This window comes from Gossypium arboreum, chromosome 4 (assembly GCF_025698485.1).
Source record: "Gossypium arboreum isolate Shixiya-1 chromosome 4, ASM2569848v2, whole genome shotgun sequence".
Classification (NCBI taxonomy): domain Eukaryota; kingdom Viridiplantae; phylum Streptophyta; class Magnoliopsida; order Malvales; family Malvaceae; genus Gossypium; species Gossypium arboreum.
In genome coordinates this window covers 73,744,444-73,767,023 of record NC_069073.1, presented here as the reverse complement: position 1 = coordinate 73,767,023, position 22,580 = coordinate 73,744,444, and the positions used below count along the sequence as shown (strand labels likewise).

Sequence of the window (22,580 nt, the reverse complement as noted above, 5' to 3'; positions counted from 1 at the left end):
ACATTTTAACCCATAGCATGGCCGGCCACCATCCTAAGTTTTGGGTAATTTGACATGCAAGGACAAACATTTTCTAACATGCATCAATAGGCCACTTTAACATTTGCCTAGCACATTTCTAAATTTTCTCACACAAGTCCTATTTAGCAAAATTCACTTACAATTAACAAAATTCAAACATGAAATTTTCACACATGCCTATATACATATAATAAGCATCAAATATAACGGTTAATTATTTTTATGACTCGATTTTGTGGTCCCGAAACCACTTTCTGACTAGGGTCAATTTAAGGCTGTCACATGTATAGGCTGGCTTGTATTATGTTTGATTTTGGAGTATATATATATATATGATAGCCATGCGAAAATGGCTTAATTATGAAATTAATGTCGTGTATATCTTGTTGTGTTTTAACTCATTTTAAAGGTATGTTTTATAATGATCATGCCTATGATGTTTGGTTATGAAGATAGCTTAATTGAATAGATAATTATAAAGTTATGGTTGGTGTTATGTATAGATTTATAATTTGGCTTGGAGACGAGTTAAAATTTGGATGTATGTTAGGTATTTGGTATGCGTTAAATGGGTTAAATGATGCTTGTATCATTGTTAAAATTTGACCAATTGGTACGGCTAGAGATAGATAATTTGAACTTAGTTATAAAAATGCATTTGATATGTTTATATGAAGTATGGTTTGAAATGGCTAAGTTAATGGTTGTGTATATGTTTATAAAATGTAATGAGTTGATATATTAAATATGTTTTGATGATGAATTTTAATTTCATAAACTTGGTTGATGAGAGCTACTTGTGGTAATGTATTGATTTAATTACTATAGCCAAACATGTATTGAATAGATTGGTTTTGGGTATGACATTTCGGTACATTGCAAATAGGTGAAATAAACATGTATTGATTCGACACTTGTAATTTATATTAAGATAGATTGGTTGATTTATATGATTATAGAATGAGTTTGAGATTTGGTGGTATGATTTTTGATAGGCCATTTGATTTAGATTTGAAGTTATACATATTTGGATATGATATATATATATATATATATATATATATATATGAATGATGCATTTTTTTATATAAAGTGCAAATTATATTTTGTTTATGTATGCTTCCATGTGTAATTGAATATTTGTTTAGTAATAAAATAAGTTGGAAGTGATATGGTAAGAAGTAATTAAAAATTACCATTTGATTAGTAGTTTTGCTTATGTTTAAATAGTTAATTGCATTCCGCAAATAGTAATTAACATGCCGATTTGAGTTATTTAAAATGTCATGTATATGAATTTGTATATTTAACATGCCTCATGGATGAAATCTTTGGTTGAGTTATTTGTATTAAATTTTACATGCACTTATATTATGTGTAATTGATATATGCAGCAATATTGTTTGTGAACCTTGTGCTTGGCCGAGTTTTTGAAATGGCTTATGATATGAAATGAAAAGCTAATAGTTATATTAGCTTTTTGTTTTAAAATATGGTTGGTTTAAGAGTTTGGAAATGTGTATGACTATGTTTTGTTCGGTAATGCCTCGTAACCCTAATTCGGTGATGGATACGGGTAGGGGTGTTACAGTGCAGACCAAAATGCTTCTTGGCTCGTATTAATTTCTATCTAGAGTCGATGTTGCGACACATCAGGGCATGTGTCACGACATAGTCAGTATACTCTTCTTTAAAGTGTCTTTAGGGTTTTGTTATGACACCCTTAGGTTACGTCACGACATTGAAGGTACTCTCAGAATTCTTCATTCTGCTCTTTATGTTGCGACATCGAACCCTCTGTGTTGCGACATAGTGTGTAACACCCCAAACCCGGCCTAGACATTATGACCGGATCCGACGTGCCACATCAAAACGTTAAAAAATTTTTTCATTCTAAGTCTAGGAAATCATACTTGATGTTCAAAGGATTAATTCATTGAGGGTTAAAGTGAATGGAAGCTGCGCACTAGGTAGGAAACCGGAAAAAGGAGGTGAGTCCATCGGACTGCTTAAGTACCAAGCTCTTTCGGATCCAATCCTAGACATGCACACCGCCATTGCCACACTCTAACATCGCGTATATTTTTAGGTTACCATTGAAATTATGTCTATTTTAGAATAAAACGTATTTAAGTTTGTAAAACGTTATCATAGCAGAAGCCTTGTTTGTAATCGTGTTACTTCGAAATCAGTTTATGTTTTTGGAAAACGAACCCTAGATCTAGCCCATTTTGATAGTTAATATAATTTAAGATCATCATGATAAGTTATAAATCGAAAACCAATTAAAAATAATCATAAGCGGCCTTATTACATAACAAAACCCAAATCATCAAAGTAAAGAAAATTGAAGTCCAAATCACCAGAAGAACTCCATATTGCAGAACGAGTGGCCACTCCGAATCCCTCGCAGCTCCAAGCCCACTATGGCTGGGGATTACTTGCACGGATGAAAATATGGGATGAGTTTGGGGAAACTCAGTGTGTAAAATTAACCCAACCATAGCCCATATCAGCTCAAACCACAGAAATAGAATAAATTGGCCTTAGCCCAAAACAGAATACAGAATTAAGCCCATAGGCCCATAACAGATCAGATCAGATATTTAATGTATATGCAAAACCCAACACATAACCAACCACATACACCCCCTTACCAACCTTTCACCATGTGGGGAGACTACTCGACCCACCCAACCGCTACACGCCACAGAATTATGCAAAGATGGCTGCTGAGCAGAATAATGTGACAGAGTCACCAGATACAGATAATCATGGCAGAGCCACCAGAACAGAAATATGTGGCAAAGCCACCAGATCAGATAATTGTGGCATAGCCACTAGGACGCTTCCTCCAAAATATAACCCATGTCCCCATGCAACAAATATTCATTCATGGCATACATCATACAGATTTAAATCAACATGCTTTTCAGACAAAATTAACCCTAGGGGCATATTGGTCATTTACACCTAGAGGTATCATGGTAATTTTCCATACATAAGGGTATTGTAGTGATTTAGCTACTTCTAGGGTTTTCATGCATATCCTATCCATTTACGTACTATTAGAATACTTACCGCGCATACTTACCAAATTGAGCCCGTTGGCCCATGAACCCGATTATTGGCCCATTAAGCCCATATTATCAAAATGTACGAAATTGCACGTACTGCACTTTATTACCTTCAGAATACCAAACATGCAAACCCAACTATCTTACGAGCATTCGCACACTCGCAAATTCCCAAAATACCAACTTCCAGCATTTCGGCCTTTCGGCTTTTGTCGATCTAGCCTATGAGAGGGTGTCAGTTACACACTTGTTTTGCGACGATTCATTGTCGAGATCCACGCACGAACTGCCTACAATTAAATCACTAACATATTACTCTAGATATCGAATTAATACTGAGTAAATAGCCCCTTACCATATTCGGCCAAACATGCTTAGAACCTTCTTGCTCTTACCTTGTTGCCGAACTATGTCTTAAATCCAAAGATCTGATCGTTCCACTTGTCCAAGCCCTTGATTAGCAGCCTCTAAATCACACCATTTACCAAAGCAGAACAGTTATTACAACCCTTTAGGGCTACATGTGACAGCCCTAAAGTGACCCTAGTCGGAAAGCGGTTTCGGGACCGCTAAACCGAGTCACCAAATTATTTGGATGTGATATTTATGGTCTAAAATATGTGAATATGAATGTGCGAAAATCTTAAGCTTTGATTTAGTAAATTGCATGTGAATTTAGTCAAAAGGACTTGTGTGACACTTTTGAAATGTGATAGGCTAATCTACAAGGATCTAATAGTGCATGTAAACAAAAGGAGGACTTGCATGTCAAATTCCCCTTTTAATTGCTAGTGGCTGGCCATGACAAAGGATGATGGGCAAAACATGTCATAGACATGTTTTGTTGGTGCATCATGGGTGGAAAAATAAATTAAAGAGCATGGGCAAAGAAAGAAAAAAATGGTCTCATCCATGCTCCCCCTCCCTTGCCGTGAATGGAAGAAAGAAAACAAAGAAGAAAAAAAATGTTCATCCTTTGATTCATCTTTTGGCGAAAATTTGAAGGAAAAAGGGAAGAAGGGAGTGAAGCATTCGGCTATCCTAGGTCACTATTAAGGTAAGTTTGATGTTTTGCCATGAGATTCATGTATATTTTAGTAGTTAGCTTGAGTTCTAACTAGCCATGGTTCCAATCCTTACTATGTCATGGAGATGATATTCGGCTAAGGTAAGATTGTGTTGATATCATTTGCATGCTAAAAGTGAAGCTTTGTAATGGTGCATGTGATGGTGTATTGATGATGAATGTGTTATGGAAAGAAATCGGTCTTCCTAAGAAAATATTTGTGAATGTTTATATTAGTAATAGCCGAAATTAAAGAGGTTTGATGTCTTGAACAAATGTTGATTATATGATTCGAAAATGAGATATGTCAATGATGAAGTATAATCGGCCATGGAGGTAGCTCATTTTGGAAGTGTGATTGTGGTATATTTTCTTTGTGATTGATTATAAAAAATTTGGCTTAAGTGAGGTAATTGGTAAAAGATGTGTTTATGATGTAATACATATGTTCTCATAGGCTAAGTTATGTATATGTGATATCTTGCATATTGGTTGTTATGGTAAGGTTTGATATATCGACGTATGAATATGTTTTGTTTGTGGTTCGGCAACTAATGGTTAAGTTGTTAAGTTACATGCTTGAGTAGTAAATATGTTAAGAATGGTTCTAAAATGTATATGGATGCCGTGTGATGGTGTTTGATTGGGAAGTAAATTGTTTGATTTAGCTCAAGAGCCTAGAGGATCAAAGTCGGATAAGGGAAAAGAGGAAGTAAACGAATACCCGTGGATATCTAGTCGTCGACCACTTTCGAGGTAAGTTTTAAGCGATAAATCGTTGAGTAAATTCAATCATAATAGGGCATAATGAGTTGATTTGATAAGATATGATGTGGCCATGATATGTCTTAAACCCAAATGGTAAGTTCATAAGTGTTTGGACTTGGAAATTTAAGAGCAAATTGTAATAAATTGCTTGGACAGCAGCAGTAAGGTGATTTTAGAAAATCACTATAAATTGTTGGTGTGGAATTATAGGCTGAATAAAATATGTAATCAAAGCTTAGTTGGTCTAGTTTCTTATAAAAGAGACCGTGGAAGCAAAGAAATTTCCTATAAAGAGATATTTAATGTTGTGCGGGACAGTGTCGGAATGACTCGAAATCCCTGTTCTGTTTTTGGAAAATCATTATAATTCGTACAAAAATGGTTATGAGATAAGATTTATATGCTTAGACTCCTTAATGAGTCTAGTTTCAAATGGAGTCAAATAGAACACATTATGAATTCTGTACAATGAAAAATTTGATTCGTAGTGAAGAGTGGTCAGATTAGTCAAACAGTGAAACAGGGGAAACTTTAAGAAAAATCTGGTATTTATTGGCCAAACCTAAAATTCTGAAAATTTTATGGGTGGAAGATACATGAGTCTACATTCGGGGAAAATTAACGGAAATTGATTTTGAGTTTTGTAGCTCCAGTTATAAACAACTTAGTGACTGTTGGTCAGAAAAACTGCTTGTAGCGAATATGTGATTTTGTTGTAAACTTTGATGAAACTATTTGAGTTGCTTATAAGCTATTGCTGAAATTGATGTACAAGAAAATATGAAATATGTATGATATACATATATGTGTGATAAGGCCGAATGGCCAATGCGATGAATGTGAAAGTGTATGTATATGTGATGAGGCCTAATGGCCGATGTGGTGAATGTGAAAGTGTATGTATATGTGATAAGGCCTAATGGCTAATGTAAAATATATGTGTGACATGCATATGTGGTAAAGCCGAATGGCTAATGTGAATGTTGTAACATGTAATTAAATGTACATGAAACTTGGAATATGTTCCGGGTGAGACCCGATGACTACGTGTGGAGATTATGACCGGGTAAGACCCGATGACTACGTGTGGAGATTATGTCCGGGTAAGACTTTTATAAGAATTGCTTATAAAATTACGCAATGCGAAAGGTTAAACAGGTATGTACTCCAAGCTTATATGTGAGCTTGATTTAAACTAAACCATAAGGTAGTTATGTGATGTATACGAGAGCAATCTATGAGACTATTCCTATGGTTATGATGAGATGTGCATATTTGGATAAAGGGGTGGTATGCCCGAAGGAAGAGTGAAATAAAAATACGAACAACTATGTTATAACTTGATTGTTATCTGTTGACACTGCTTGAAACTTACTAAGCATTGTAATGCTTACTCCGTGTACTTTGTTTCCTCCGTTTTATAGATCTCATTTGGAAGCTACAGCTCGGGGATCGTCAACAACTAGTCACACTATCACTATCCACTGTTTGGTACTGCTATGTTTTGGAATATCTTATGGCATGTATAGAATAGACTAGTGGTGAGAGGATATCTTGGTTAATGTATAGGACTTCCCTTTTGGTGTAGGTCATGTACCCTTCGGTTTTGTGTAAATTCGGATAGCCATGCGAAAATAGCTTAGATATACTTTGATCACAGCATTATAATCGTTGTATGTTGGTTGTCAAGAGGTATGGAAATGTTGGTAACGGTTAGCCATGGAATGGTCATTCATGATCACTTTTGGTATATGTATGACAAACTCTAGTTGATCCATGGAGGATCATGAAATAGGTAAAGTTTACCTTAAAATAGATGCTGGTAGCAGGAGTGACGTGAATGTGAAAATCACTAAAAATAGTAGAAAGGGAATTAAATAGTGAATAAATTATGTAGTCGAACCTTGATGAATCTATTTTCGTAGGAAAGTAACGAAACGATCATATGAACAGTATGTTAAGAGATATTTAAGTTTTCGTGAGACAGGGCCAGAACGGTTTCTGGATTCCCTGTTCCGACTTTGGAAATTCATTGTAAATTAACCAGAGATAATTAGGAGTCATGCAATATATGTATAGATTCCTCTTTGAGTCTAGTTTCTATAGAAACAAAAGACATCAGTATTGAAGCCCTGTACAGGGAGATATCCAATTCGTAACGCTCAAAGGTCAGTGTAGTCGATCCCTGCAACAGGGGAGACTTTAACTAATAAACTGTACTAATTGGCCTGACCAATAATTCTAGAAAAAAATTTGTAGATGCATATATGAGTCTAGTTTCAGGGAAAAATTACGAAACTGGTTTTCGAGTTTTGGAATTCAAGATATGATTTTTAAAGTGATAGTGACGCAGTTAGCTAACTGCCTGGAAAATTTTTAAAATGGACTGTGAAAGTGAATGGTTTAAGCCGTTAACCCCTCGTGTCCGATTCCGGCAGCGGACTCGGGTACGGGGTGTTACACTACAAGTCCAAATCGACAGCCTCCCTAACATTTAGGGATTTCTGCCTTTCCTAAAATACGAAAGAAAGACTATGTTTTGAAACTACTTACCACCGATTCCTTCGACCAATGTTTCCAATTGATGCCTACTTAAATCCAATGTCGCTCTACCCTCAAACGATCACCAAAGTCAAGCCTTCAGTGTTTTCAATATTCGGCTAAGTCCCTATGAAAGTGGGGTTTTTGGCTTTTTTGCAACTGTGTAGAAAAAGATTAATTAATAGGGTTTTACTGTGGTCTTGTTGACAAAAACTTGAGGTTTAAAGGAGGAAAGAATCGGCCAAAGATGATAAGAAAAATAAGAGAATTTTGCTAGGAAAAATCGGCACAGAAGAAAGTGTAGCTTTTGGGATTTCGGCTTTTTATGGCCAAAGGCTATGAAGGTTTTGAAACGTTTGAAGGGAAGGATGGAGATGAACAAGAGGTTAGAAGGGTTCGGCTATGAAGGAGAAAGGAGAATAAGAAAAAGGTTGATGAAGAGAGGGGAGAAAAATGAAGAGGGAAATGGTCAGCAAACGGCCCAACTTCCCCTTAATGCTGAATTTATACTGACCTTAACCCTAGCCGAATTTTGCCTCCCTAAAGCTCCCCTTGGCCGGCCAACTCTTGCTCCTCAAGAGTCCATTATTCGGCTAACACAGCTCTCCCTAATCAGCTCCTAAATTCTCTCCCTTATCCCCTCCTTACTCAATCTCCTGAGCAACTCTAACTCTTCCTAATAGTCTTTCACTTCAGTTCCACTACTTACCTTTTCCATTCATAAAAATTAATCCCTTATCTACTGTCATTGTGTCTTGAACCTGGGTCCTCCCAATCATCCACACACCACTTATAGCATTCCCAGTGGCATCACTTAGCCACTTTACCACATGCTTCCTTGTGATTTATTTTACACAATTAATACCTAAAAGCCCAATTAACCAGAACCCCTTTTTATTATGGAATTAAAATTAATTAAAACTACCGGGTTTTACCTTAAGCTTGGGCCTTCTAGAGGCCTACTAACGACAAACAAACAGGACACAAAATTTTTAAATTTTTCCAACATTTTTAAAATTCCCGAAAATTGGGGCATTACATAGTGACTAGTATCGATTTAGCATGCCTTTTGATGGTCTCCTGGACACGTATAAAGTTCATTAGCTCTCTCTTAGGCCTCATTTGGACCCTAAGGTCAATAAAATACTCAATTTTCACATTTTATTGAATTTAATTAAACTTACTTAAACATAATTAAAACCTAATGATAATGCTTGTTTTTGAGCTCCTAAAGTGTGAAAATTAGTTTAATCTGCTACATCGAATTATGAAAGGTCAAACTCCCCCAAACTTAAGTCATTGCTTGTCCTTAAGCAACATAGACAAAAATAAGAAATAGGAGAGATGACCCTTGATACAAGTATTGACTTTGGAGCACATGACTAGGCATTTCATATTTACAAATAACTTTGGCATGATGAATAATTGATTTACCACTTTGACCTCAGACTTCTAAGTGCAGTGCATTACAACGTATACAAGCATTAAAGGTCTCACATGTAAGAATCCATCAACAAATCATACAAGTATTTTGATTATCCTAGCAAAATACAAATAACAGTTTATGTGATTGTTTAGTATAACGTCCACTTATGCATCAGGATTCTTAGGCCACATAGGACTTTTCGGCTTGTAACGTTCTAAGGCTTAGGACAGGTAAAAAATTCAAAAATAGCAAGCATCAAATGGGTTACAAATACAAAAATAATTTGGCACATCGTATTGATCCCTATTTTTCCCCTTTAGCGACCCTTACTCGCTCACCGCCTTATTTCTCCTTCTCTCACCTTCCTTATTTCTCCACATAGAAAATCATAGCATAGCATAGTAACTACGACTAGCCTACGAGTTTCTATGCACTAATGAACAAGTTTTTCTTATTCTTGTGACGTTGTCACTTTCTTTTTTTTTCAATACATCTCACTCACAAATGCTTTTGCTTTTCAAGTACTATTTCTACCCATATTGTTTTTCTTTTTGATTTTTTCATTTGTTTTGCATTTTAGGCTAACCTATAGTTCCTATATCACACTAATCTTTACTATTTCCTTCTGCTTTTACAAAATCTACTGAGATGTATCTACTTCACCCTCAATACGTATGACTAGATGTCTATAGTCGTGCAACTCAGGGCCAAAGAAAGAGGGCAAATACAAATTATCATTTTAGGCTCAGGTTTTGTAATAAGGTTCATCAAGAAGTGTTTATAGGCTCAAAAATAGGTACTAAGGGCGAATAAATACAGGATAGCTTTTTGGCTCTAGATGTGCTCCAAACAATGTCTTAGGTCATCCTGTAAATATCTCAACATGCACAAACTTAATCAACTAAAAAACTCAAATTTAACCATTTATCATCCATAATAGCATGCTCGTTTCCTTGTATTTTTTATGTCATTTGGTACAATTCATTGTTTAATGCCTATTTAAAATGTAATGTATAAACTTAGTAGTCTAGCAATAAAAAATTTAAAATCACCTATCATCATGCCAAATTTATTTATAAACACCAGCAACCTATGTACATGCTCCTAACCAATCACTTGTATTTCTACAAGCTTAAGCATAACATTGAGAAGAAAAATTGAAAGAAAAGCATAAAAAATGAGACAAAAATTTTTCTAGACAAAAATTTTTCTATGTTACCCCCCACATTTTAGTTAACACATTGTCCTCAATGTATAGCTCAAAAAAGAATAAGGCAATTGATCGTGGTCATGCCAAATGTTATTGGTGGGTGTTTCCTCTTTTGCTCGTTGATAGTTCAAATTGTTTTGTTTCCTTCATGTGGGGCCCTTACATAGAAAATCAAAACCAAGAACAAAACAAAACAACTAAAAATTTATTTCTATCCTACTCCTAAAAACAATTTAAAATCATCTTTAAGTTTAATACAACCCCCAAAAAATTAAGTTCTAATCATCCTCATCATCATCCATCTCCTCACTTTCGTCTCTGTCTCCTTTTCATTCCTATTCACTTTCATATTCTCCTTTTTCCTATCCGAATAGAGTAGACCCAAACATGTCTGGCATATAATTGGGGACCTTGATATTGTTTTGCCTTGCAAATTCTTGAAATATTGGCCTCGACTCTTGCATCAATTGTATCATCCAGTCCAATTTAGGATGACTACTTTCACCAACTTCCTATTGCGCTCATGTCGGCCTTTGTGATGAAGCTGGTTTAGCTATTGCTTCTTGTTGTCGTTTGTTCCAATATTTTATTTTTTTGTCTTGTAGCACTTTGTATTGTTAGAACAAAGTATCACCAATAATACTTCGAGATGGTTTCAGTGACTGCTGTAACACCCCTTACCCGAGACCGTTACCGGACTTGAGCACGAGGCGTTACCTGACTTAACTCACCAATTCGGGGCATAAAATTTGCTTTTAAAATTAATTTATTTACATTCATTCAATATGTCCCTAAAAAAGGCCCTCGAGACACTAAAACATGCAATCGAAACGGTTCAGGACCAAATCGAGAACATTAAAAATTTTCCGAATACTTAGACAAATCAAAACAATTTATTTCATTATTCATTATAAAACTGACCACCTGCGTCATAGTCACTAAATAAATCATAACCCGAGTCAAAAAACTCAAAATTTAAATTCGAGAATTTTCCTTGAAACTAGACTTATATATCTTCTTACAAATTTTTTCCAGAATTCTTGGTGTAGCAAATTAGTACAGTTTATTAGTTAAAGTTTCCCCTATTGCACTGTTCGACTACTCTAACCTCTCCTCACTACGAATCAATTTTCTCCCTGTACAGAATTCAAATAACTATTATGTTTCTTTCTCTTGAAAGTAGATTCACTAAGGAATCTAGAAATATAAGCTATAACTCCTAATTCTTTTTTTTTTTAATTTTAGTGAATTTATAAAGTCAGAACAGGGGATTCAAAAATCACTCTAACCTTGTCTCACTAATATTCAAATATCTCTTAATATACACTTCTTTTGCTTACTCTGTTTCTTTCATATGAAAATAGACTCAATAAGATTTAATTATATATCTCATTCATCACCTAATTCTATTTCTACTATTCTTGGTGATTTTTCAAGATCACGTCATCTTCTTTGTTCAATCAATCTTGTTTTAATGCTAATTTCACTTTTTCATGATTTCTTTGTATTAACTACCATTTAGGCATACATAACACCGAAACATGTTCTTCATTAGCCATTTCAATAGCTAATCATTATCAAATATTTACATACAATTCTTTAGCCATATCATAAGGATCATTATCAAATATTTACATACAATTCTTTAGCCATATCATAAGGACATACACACAAAATGGCTAAGTTCCTATACATGCCATAAACTAGAACGCTTGTAAACGAAGAGACCCATTTGGTAACTTGATAGTTGATAGTGTGAAGTGATCTCCGATGACCTCCAACCCGAGCTTACTTTTAATTAGTCTAAAACATGGGAAAGTGAAAGAAGTAAGCTTATAAAGCTTAGTAAGTTCACATGTAAGATAATAAGCATTAGCAATCAATTTAGCTTACTACTATGCTGTCATAATTTGCTTAAATAATGTTTAGTTCTTACTTTCCCATCTTACTCATCGGTAACCTTGTCAAAGGCTCAGAATACAAAAGGCATCTTACTTAATAGCTTGCTTATACACCTGTAACATCTCACTTAACACATGAGTACTCTTTCATAATATAGGCATATTGCCAATCATGTCATAAAGTGTCACAAGCATAATTGAAAACTCATCACTTATTTAATACTTGATAATCTCAATTACTTACAATCTCAATATTAAATAAGCCTTAAATGCATACCTGTACTCTTTCTTCATGTTCTCACCTTGTCATTTCTTTGACTTACTTTTTCGATTACTCAGGAACCTTTTCCTTTTCGAACTTACCATTGCCATGTCTTGACATGGTCTTACGTGGTATCCTTGCTTTATGAACTCACCAATGCCATGCCTTGGCACGGTCTTACATGGGACCTTTGTCTTATAGTAACTCATCAATGCCATGTCTTGACATGGTCTTACATGATTTCCTTGCCTTATAGAACTTACCAATACCATGCTTTGGCATGGTCTTACATGATATCCTTATCTTACCAAATGCCATGTTCCAAACATGATCTTACATGGTATCCTTGTCTTACCAAATGCCATGTTCCAAACATGGTCTTACATGGTATCCTTGTCTTAGTGCCAATGCAACATCTTGATGTGGTCTTACATGGAGTTCTTAATCAATGCCGATGCCATGTCTTGACATGGTCTTACATGGGGTCCTTGCCTTACCAATGCCATGTCTTAACATGGTCTTACATGGTACCCTTAACCGTTAATTCCTCCTTAAATGCAATGTTATGAACATGGACTTTTCCGACAATTCTTCCTTAATTGCCATGGTACAACCATAGACTTTGAGATATCAATGCCTTATCAAGTCATAGCTGAAACATACTTGCTCAAATTCTCAAGGTTGGTCGCATAACTCAATAATAAAAATACTAATAATAATAATTGAATAATAATAAAATGCTAACCAACTTACATACTTACATTATCAATGTCATCATATCAGCAACTTAACTTATTCTCATCAAACTATGCTAGTCAATACTTTCTTGTTATCATACAAAGCCATAATACAAAATATGGTCTTACATATAAATTATACAAGATCTTTTTCCAATATCGAATTATTATTGAACATTAATCATTATATCTGAAACTCAATACTAAAGTATTTATGGCCAAAATATCAATTTATCATTCAAATATGCATAATTAAATGCTTATTAAACATATAACTTACCTCGATACCAAAACGACCATTTTAACAACTTTCCTGATTTTCGATTTTTCTCTCGTTCTAGGTCCAAACCTCACTTTTCAGGATCTAAAACATCATATTTCACTTATTTAATTAATGTACTATTCAAAACATTCCCTAACTCAAACTTTGGAAAAATTATAATTTTGCCCATAAACCTTTGCAGAATTATGATTTTGCCCCTAGGCTCGAAAAATTAAAATTTATCCATTTTTGTTATGTTTATGACACTCTGAACATTTTCCCCTTCTATGGAAACATCAAATCCCCACTCTATCATGTACTTATGAACATTAGGTATTTTTACCGATTTTGTCGTTTTACTCGTTTTCACTTAAAATCGCTTAGCAAAAGTTGTTTAACATAATTTCAAGCCTCATATTCTACCATAAAATATCAAAATAAACACATTTAACCTATGGGTATTTTTCCAAATATGAACCCTAGGATGAATTATTGCTAGAATAAGCTAAATCAAGTTATCGGGACTCCAAAAGCGTAAAGAACATTAAAAATGAGGCTAGAACAGACTTACTATTAAGCTTGGAAAGCTTGGAAACCCTAACCATGGCTTCCCCCATGCTATATTCGGCCTCCATGAAGAAGATGGACCAATTTTGGCTTTGTTTTCCCTTTTTAATTCTTTTAATTACTAAATGACCAAAATGCCCTTAAAGGCTTTTCTTTCAAATTTGTCCTATTCTTGCCCATTTTTGTCCAAACTTAAATATAATGGTCTAATTACTAAATAAGGACCTCCACTTTAAGAACCCGTTTCAATTAAAATTAAAATCCTGTTTATTATCTATAACACACATTTTGCTAATTTTACAATTTAGGCCTAATTATCAAATTAGGCATTTATACATAAAATTTCTTCTCGAAATTTTCACACAATTATTCAATCAATGAATAAACCTTAAAAATTAATCGGAATAAATTTTTTGACCTCAGATTCATGGTTTCACAACCACTATTCCATTTAGGCCCTATTTCAAGATGTAACATTTCTCCCCCTTTAGGGATTTTCGTCCCAAAAAATCTCACCTACAAATGGATTTGAAATTGATTTCCAGCAACACTTTCAAATTTTTCAAATTTCTCTTCCTGAATTCAACTATCAGTACATAGGTGACATGCAGCAACATTTAGCAATCTCATGGTCAAAACTTACTGTAGTTTTCTTCTGAAGTCACGGTGCAACCTTAGATTTCCAATCATAACAACTAAAATTTACACTCTAGATGAATTGACAACCTCAAAATGAATAACTTAGATAATCCTTCAGTAGAAAAACTCATTCGTACTGAGAAGAATACACAAACTTCTTCGAGCAATCAACCATAGCTCATTTAACCTTTTGGTGATAATGCTAATTCTGTTGCACAATTCTTCGAAATACCCTCACATTTTCACACAAACATCAATACTAACTGTAATAGCTTCTGAGATACTTGAAAATCAACTTTAACTCTCTAAAAGTTTAGGTATCGGATTCAAAGTCTGGTACATAACATTTCACATTCTTACTAGTATAGCTAAATCAAGTTATCATCCATCTCTGTACTTCTCAAACAATCAAATAATTATCATTGTGCTAGGCATCATAACTATTGCAAAATCTCTTGATTTCTCATTAACACATTTCTAAAAACCATAAACTCTTTATTCAAACCAAGCTGCATCATAATGGATACTTCAATTGCCAATATCTTCAACTGTTTATACTTTATTAGCATGAATTCAAGCCAAACTAAACTTCATACAATGAGAACTTTAACAATTAGACAACTTGGATTTGCAAAAATATACCTCTGATGCAACCATTCTGATATGCATATACAACTTTGTACCATAACCTCTAGAATATATACTATTTACTCCAGTCATTTATCTATTTATACATGAAAAATTAGCATTTACCTCTGAAGCAATGAATAATTCAAACATACATATAACTCAATCAACTGATCAACTGAATCAGTCTCAACTAAAAGATAATAACTTTTCAAAAACTGTTCTTCTCTATGCTGTCATGATATCTCAAACATACATTCTGTTGTGATTTCTTCAAAGAGCTAATCACAAATCATTATTACTACATAACTCGAAAGAACATAGCATTTGGTCTTTAACTCACTGATTTATATATATCAAGATTATGTGAAAAATGAAAATCAATACACATGTCTGAACTGAACTACACTGAGGCCACAATACTCGTACTACTCAAAAATCATAATGCCATAATAAGACTGACTTCTCAATTACTTTAGTAACTAATGTCCCGGGTGAAAATAAAAATCCTGATCATCTGAGAGATTTAAACACAAATTTCAATAACAACCAGTGCAAAAGTAGAATCTTTATACCTATGATAACTATACCTCTCTACTTTCATTATCAGGCCCGAACTCGTAATCATCATAAACATACTCATAATAAGAAGAAACCATTTTCATCAATAGATCATTTTCTGCTAATGTCCCATGGCTGATACTTTGAATAGTAATTTATTAATAAAATCAAGATAAAAAATCTCAGAATATGGAGCTACACAGAATTCCTGGTAACCACATATCATGTAGAATAGTTAAGGTTTCAATAGCATCTCAAAAAATTTCCAAAAGGAAAGGATAATACTCACAAGTACTGGGAACAACTATGACAGAAGCCATAAAATTTTCCTTTACTTTCATTAAGCAATAGTTAACAATACAGATCACTAACATCATACAGATCTTACTGTCAACCTTCCATCTGCACGCTGAAGTAGAAAACTGAAATAGATAGAGCAATATCAATCACAGCTCAAACAAACTATAATGCTTTCATCTGTCTGTAAATTTAACAACATTCTCATACTGCAGGAATTGCATCTATGATCTTGCATATATTTATATATATCTCTAAAAGTAAATGAAGACATATAATAGTCGGAAAAGATTTTCTGTAATTTCTCAACTATAAACTCTACATTCAACTATTAATACAGCTCAATTATTATTCCTTTGTCTAATTCTGTCATTACTGAATTCGCATTATCCCATTCACAGTTGGAATTTATTCGGAAGAAAATCTAGCAATCATATACCTACAAATCATACTTGAATGAGTGCATTAGCTGAGCCTGACCTTTCTTTTACTATGACATTTCAGTTATCCGGATGATTTTATTATTAACCTAGCATCCTTTTTGCAACTGTGTTCATTTGCTAAATCATTCTCGACTCTGATTACATCGTCAATAAATTTGTCATTGAACTCTTTAGTTTTCCACTTTAGCCTATTCAATTTGAATTTCATGAAATCTCATTCTGAATTACCTTGCTGATAAGGGGGGTGAGGTTGTAACACCTCTGGCTTACCTCTTACATACTCATGCATATAACTTAACACATCATATTAAAATATTATCACAATTATACAATTTGCTTCAAGCAACAACATGCACGTTCATAATACAATGACTTCATGATCATCTTATACAAATTAGTGCACTTATACATGCATTCATAAATCTCGAGTAAAATTACTCATAACATTCACTTAATTTCTCTAGTTATACATATAGCATCATACAAATGCCAATTTAACATGAACACTTATCTCAATATAAACTTTCCTTTCATCTTATCTCATCTTTCATATTTCCCGAACAATTCTTATTCACAATTTATTCATTATCACATAAACATCATGAACCATTATTCTTACATTTTATGAGCCTCAACTCATCATAAATATACTGTTTGTACTATCAAACTTAGCTCGGTTGGAGTGCGCATCTGCCTAACAAAACATTTTATATTTGGGTTGGGAGTCGTCACACTATCATAGTTCAATATGGAATGTATAGCTAAACTCTTACTCATACTGGATATTCTAGTAACTGATTAAAATTTTCTCTGATACTAATAAATGTAACACCCCTTACCCGAAACCGTCGCCGGACTCGAGCACGATGCGTTACCTGACTTAACTTACTAATTTAGGGCATAAAATTTTCTTTTAAAATTAATTTATTTACATTCATGTTAAAACGGTTCGGAACCAAATCGGGAACATTAAAAATTTTTCGAATACTTAGGGTGCGTTTGTTTGCAAGGATTTGATTTTCCAGAAAATATTTTCTTCATTTTTCAGTGTTTGTTTTCTTAATTTAAAACCAATTACAAAACACAGGAAAACAACCCCTTAATTTTGGAAAATGTCTTATCGTTTCTAATTCGGTACGACATTTTCAGGAAAATTTGAAGCCAACACTAATTTTCTACTTCCCCTTCCCCTTCCCCTATCCTTGACACCTGGTCTTCTGCTTGCCATCAGCCAACACTGATTCTCAACACCAAACACCGGCGTTCATCAAAGCTTTTCGCTATATTGTTGAATCCAGTGAAAACCCCAACTTGAATGAGATGAGCAGTGATGAATCCAACGACAGTTTTTACTTTGTAGAAGATGCAATTTTTGAGGAAGTTGATGGTGATACACAACCGATGCTTCAGCTATGATGGTGCAGGGGATGCAGGGTCTCAAAGATTGAAATATATATTTTATTCCTTTAGAGCTTTGGGTCTGCTTTCGTGGAGATACAGGTTCTCAATGAAGTCTTCCAAATGTGTAGGTAAGAGGGTTTCATTTCATTTTTCATATTACCATACACATTTTTGTCCTTCCCTGCCATAGTTAATAGTGAATTTTCTCAATGCATTGATTTATGTTTCATATTTCCTTCAAAAATTAGTTGAATATATATACATTATCAGTTCGCGGAGATGCAAGGAGACCTAATGGGTACAAAAGAAGTTTTAGCAGTAATGGTGAAGAAAGGGATGGAGGGACTAAAAGATTGAAATAGTTGTACACCTTTTCATCTTTGGGTCTACTTTTGAGGAGATACAATTTCTGGTTTATCATATAAATGATCATACTTTTTTTCTGCCATTTTTAATAGGGTTCTCCTTTAGAGTTCATAAAATATCCATAGAAGGCTGTGGTGGGTACCAAAATTCAGATATCAAGATTCATACCTGATTCTTTTTTGTGGTTGACTAGTTATTGGTTGGTTTTATTCATAGGATCAATGGTGGGCTTCATTTAGCTTCATTGTTTAGGAAATTCTCCATATTAATTAATTTGGAGGAAAACTGAATGGAAACTCTGATATATCAATACAGTAGCAAAATGATTCTGCTTTGGAGTACATAAAATATCCATATGAAGCTGTGGTGGGTACCAAAACTCAGATATTACATAATAACGCTCATACTCAAATTATTTCTGGCAGTTGACTTGTTATTGCTTTCATGCTTTGTATTTTTAAATCATAAGATCAACGGTGGGCTTCATTCAACCTCATTATTCAGTTTATAACATCGATGAGTGCTCATACGATAGGACATAAGTAAAGATTTATGTTTCATATTTCCTTTAAAAAGTTAGTGAATACATATGTAATCAATTCTGATTACATGATTTCTGATTTTGGTTAATGTTAGACAATGTAACCTTCCAACTATTCTCTATACATATGTTAATAAGAAAGGTTGCTTATGCTGATCCAAGTGTTTACTATTTGTTGTGCTTTATCTTTTAGATTTTGTAAAACTTGCATGAAAGTCAAGCCGTACGCAGATTCAATACTCTACTGGAATTGCAGTTGCAGAGTAAGGGTGATTTTGATATCTTCATCCTCACCAACAAAACAAGTTCCCAAAAAATTTCTGGTGTTAATGTCAAGGTTGTGACCAATGAAAAATCCTTTTTTATCTCACATTATATATATGCTTTTTTATCTCACATTTCTTAATGCAATGTAGTATAGCTGAAACCTAGATATTAAGCTTTGACTATTTGAATTTGCTAATGTGAAGGGAGTGAAGAAGGCATTGATTGATGTAAGGAAAGCAAATGAGGAAGCAGAGTCAAGAAGGAATAAAAGAGGAACAAGTAAGCTTTGAATTTCTTCTACTGAATGCTTGCAATATACTTGTAGTTGAACTGGGATATTGAGGCAGTGCTTGGTGACAACATATTAGCCTTGTTGAAGTCATCCAACTTTTACATAATTTTGCTTCACTTTTAAGTAAGGCCGTTTGAAACCAACTATTTCATGATTGTATCAATTTTCAGTCAGAAATGAACTGTTAATTTAGCATAAATAAATTTTCCATACATGGATTCTTAAGTAAATATGCAAGTATTAAATATTAAAATATCACATAAGAATCCATTTACGGAAGATTTATTTATGTAGAATTAACAGTTCATTTCTAGTTGAAAATCGATGCAATCATGAAATAGTTGGTCTCAAAAAGCCTTATAAATAAGAGATTGTGCTGCTCTCCTTGTATCTAAGTTCTTATCAGATGGCATCATAATGGCCAATTTCTTCCTACCATATAGATACTAGTTCCTCAAGATGGATGTAGCGAAGAAATAGTTGATCTCAAACAACTTTATAAATAAGAGATTGTGGTGCTCTCCTTGTATCAAATTTCCATTCAATTGGCATCACAATATTTGGACAGTTAATACCTGCATCTTTAAATAAAAATTCATATATGGAAAATATATTTGCTCCAAATTAACTGCCTTTTCTGACAGATAGTGCATTCACTGTATCCTAATATTTAAATTCTGATAGGAATATGCCAAAAACACTGCATTTTGTGACCCAAAAGGTAAGAAAAGCATGTGTAGTATGCATGGTTAGTATTTCAAGGCAACTTGTGGTGTATGTCTATTTCTTTTATGCCATGTATGGTATGTCTATAATGGTTCATGTTACCTTCCATATAGTCATATAACACCAAAACCATATGTGTATTGCATACCATACTTATGATGGTATAAACATAAAATGGTAAGTCATAAATTAGATATTAACTAGCATAGACCAATTCTAGTCTGGTTTGAACAATCCTGTGTGCTAATTTCAATTTATCTGGTCTGAGTAGGTGGGAACATTATTCAGTTCCCTATCTGAGTCTCAAAAACTTAATTTATGCTGCACTTCGGTTTGAAATGGACACTGAAAATTTATCTATAAGGTTTAAATCCTGTACTAACATCCAAGGACAAAGACATTTTACCCCCAATTTGACAATAACTTTTCCTATTAGTAATAGTTTATTTCTTTCAAGAAATCAAATAGAAATGGCATAAGTTTAGTTTCCATTGTTTTATGGTTTCAAAGAATTATTTATATACACCATTTGACACTCTAGTTGACTGAGAATTGTTGTCTATGGAATTCTATGAATAAACTCATGAAGAGTGTGGAAAGACAACCAGTGCTAGGAAACCGGTAGAAAGTTAAGGCAGAGATCGACCATAATATACTTAGAGATTGGAAAAACATAAAGAATATGTATTCAAGTTCTATATTAGTGACATGATTAGGTAAGAGTTTTTTGCTCTTTTGCTTTCTTTGTTTATTTTTCCTCTTAAACAAGAAAAACAAAGAAAGGGCTCAGAGCTGTGAAAGAGAATGCTTACCATTTTCATGAACCAATTAGTACCTCTTATATATTGTCAATATACTTTATTAAACTAAGTGGAGCTTCATAGAAAAATAAGTTAGCTTGACTGACATTGTTGGATTCAGTGTAAAATGTTATCAATTTGAGCTGATCTGCTTTAATTTGGGACTATTTTTCCCATTTGTTTGCACTAGATCCTGCAGGTGCACTAGTGCAGAATTTCTTGAATACTAGATGACTTATCTAGGATCATAAAGATTGAAGGAAAGGTTGTTTGGTTGAGAAGAAAGTAAGAACTTGAACCACTGTAAGATGGATTTCGGCGAATTAGCACTTGCCAAAGATCTCATTTATATGGAGCTGGTCGTAACGCTAATGGACTATTGCTTCTGTGGATTGTGTTAACACGTCGACATTACGAGTTCGTCTATCCACGTGTAGTTGTTTAGTTTATTTCCATATTAAAACAATTTATGCGCTCTCGATAATTGCTTAGTTTGGTTAACCGGTTTGTGCACTAGTTTATTACAATTAGCATTGTCACTTGGACAATGCACACTTATGCCTAAGGCATTGCCATGATGCATTGTTTTGAGTCTTGTGAGAAGCTGAAATTTCAATTGCAGTTTCGAATTAATCTTCTTGATTTGTGAACTTGTTCATGTGCAATCCGGTTGAATGAACAATGATTAAAAGATTTAGAGGAAAGTGATCTGAAACGTATTTTTATTAGTGGATTTAGATATTGATATTCCGGACGCAAATTCGTATAATGGATATCGTAATATACTTGGATTTTCACTTTTATTTTTATATAATAAATGTGGATATTTAACTGTTTTGGATATTAGATAGAATTTAATTGATTCGGATTTATAATTAGAAAATAATACATAAATAAACAGATTAGTATTTTGAATCAAAATTGTGTAAAGCCATCTTTTAGTCTCTCTCAATTTAGACATTGAGCAATTTAGTCCTTCTAAAAAGAGTAATTTAAACTTTTAATTTCAAAAGTAAGCAATTAAGAACAATTCATTACGACTATTAATATTTTCTGTTAATTGTATATAATTTTAATTGACATAATAACAAAATAAATCTTCAATGTTACATATTTTGTTTATTCGATCCTTATTTTAGAAAATAATTGAAAAATGTATAAAACCTCGAAAAATATAATAAGAAAATTAGTTACAAATATATATATATAAATAGACAAAATGTGTAAATTTTAATGGATAAATTTATTATTTTTGTAATCAAAATTATGTAAAATTGAAGAAAAAATATTAATGTTGTCATTGATTGTTTTTACATACTTGTGGTTGAATTGATTGTTTCTTGGATTAACAGTACATTTGCTTCACTCATGTTGTGTTTTTTGCATGCACAAGTTTGTTATATAAGCCAAAAATGGGGAGAACCCTTTTATAATTATTCAATCTTTGTTTTTTTTTTATAACACAATTAGAAATAATTTTTTTGCTTTGCTTGTTTTAATATTCTAGCTTAATAATGGAGTATTATTATATATTTAATTTGATTTATTTATTTATAAATAAAACATTGCAATATATGGAAAAAAATTTAAAATATAAATTTATTAATATATATAAAATTTATTAATATATGTAAAACAGCTTTTCAGGAAAATATTTTCAGGGAAATCTGCCAAACAACAGAAAATATTTTACACAAATTCATCCAAACACTAGAAAAGTAAATCATTTTCAGAAAAGTAAATCATTTTTTAGAAATCATTTTTCGGAAAATGTTTTACTGG

At 33.3% G+C, this 22,580-nt stretch overlaps 1 long non-coding RNA gene across 1 annotated transcript; it reads left to right on the top strand.

Annotated features, from left to right (window-relative positions):
• Positions 1-17,483: 17,483 nt before the first annotated feature.
• LOC108459797 (uncharacterized) lies at positions 17,484-21,502 on the top strand. The gene is made up of 4 exons (XR_001867411.2): positions 17,484-17,934; positions 18,907-19,050; positions 19,184-19,259; positions 20,989-21,502. It is a non-coding gene; the product is annotated as an uncharacterized LOC108459797 (long non-coding RNA).
• The last annotated feature ends 1,078 nt before the right edge of the window (positions 21,503-22,580 follow it).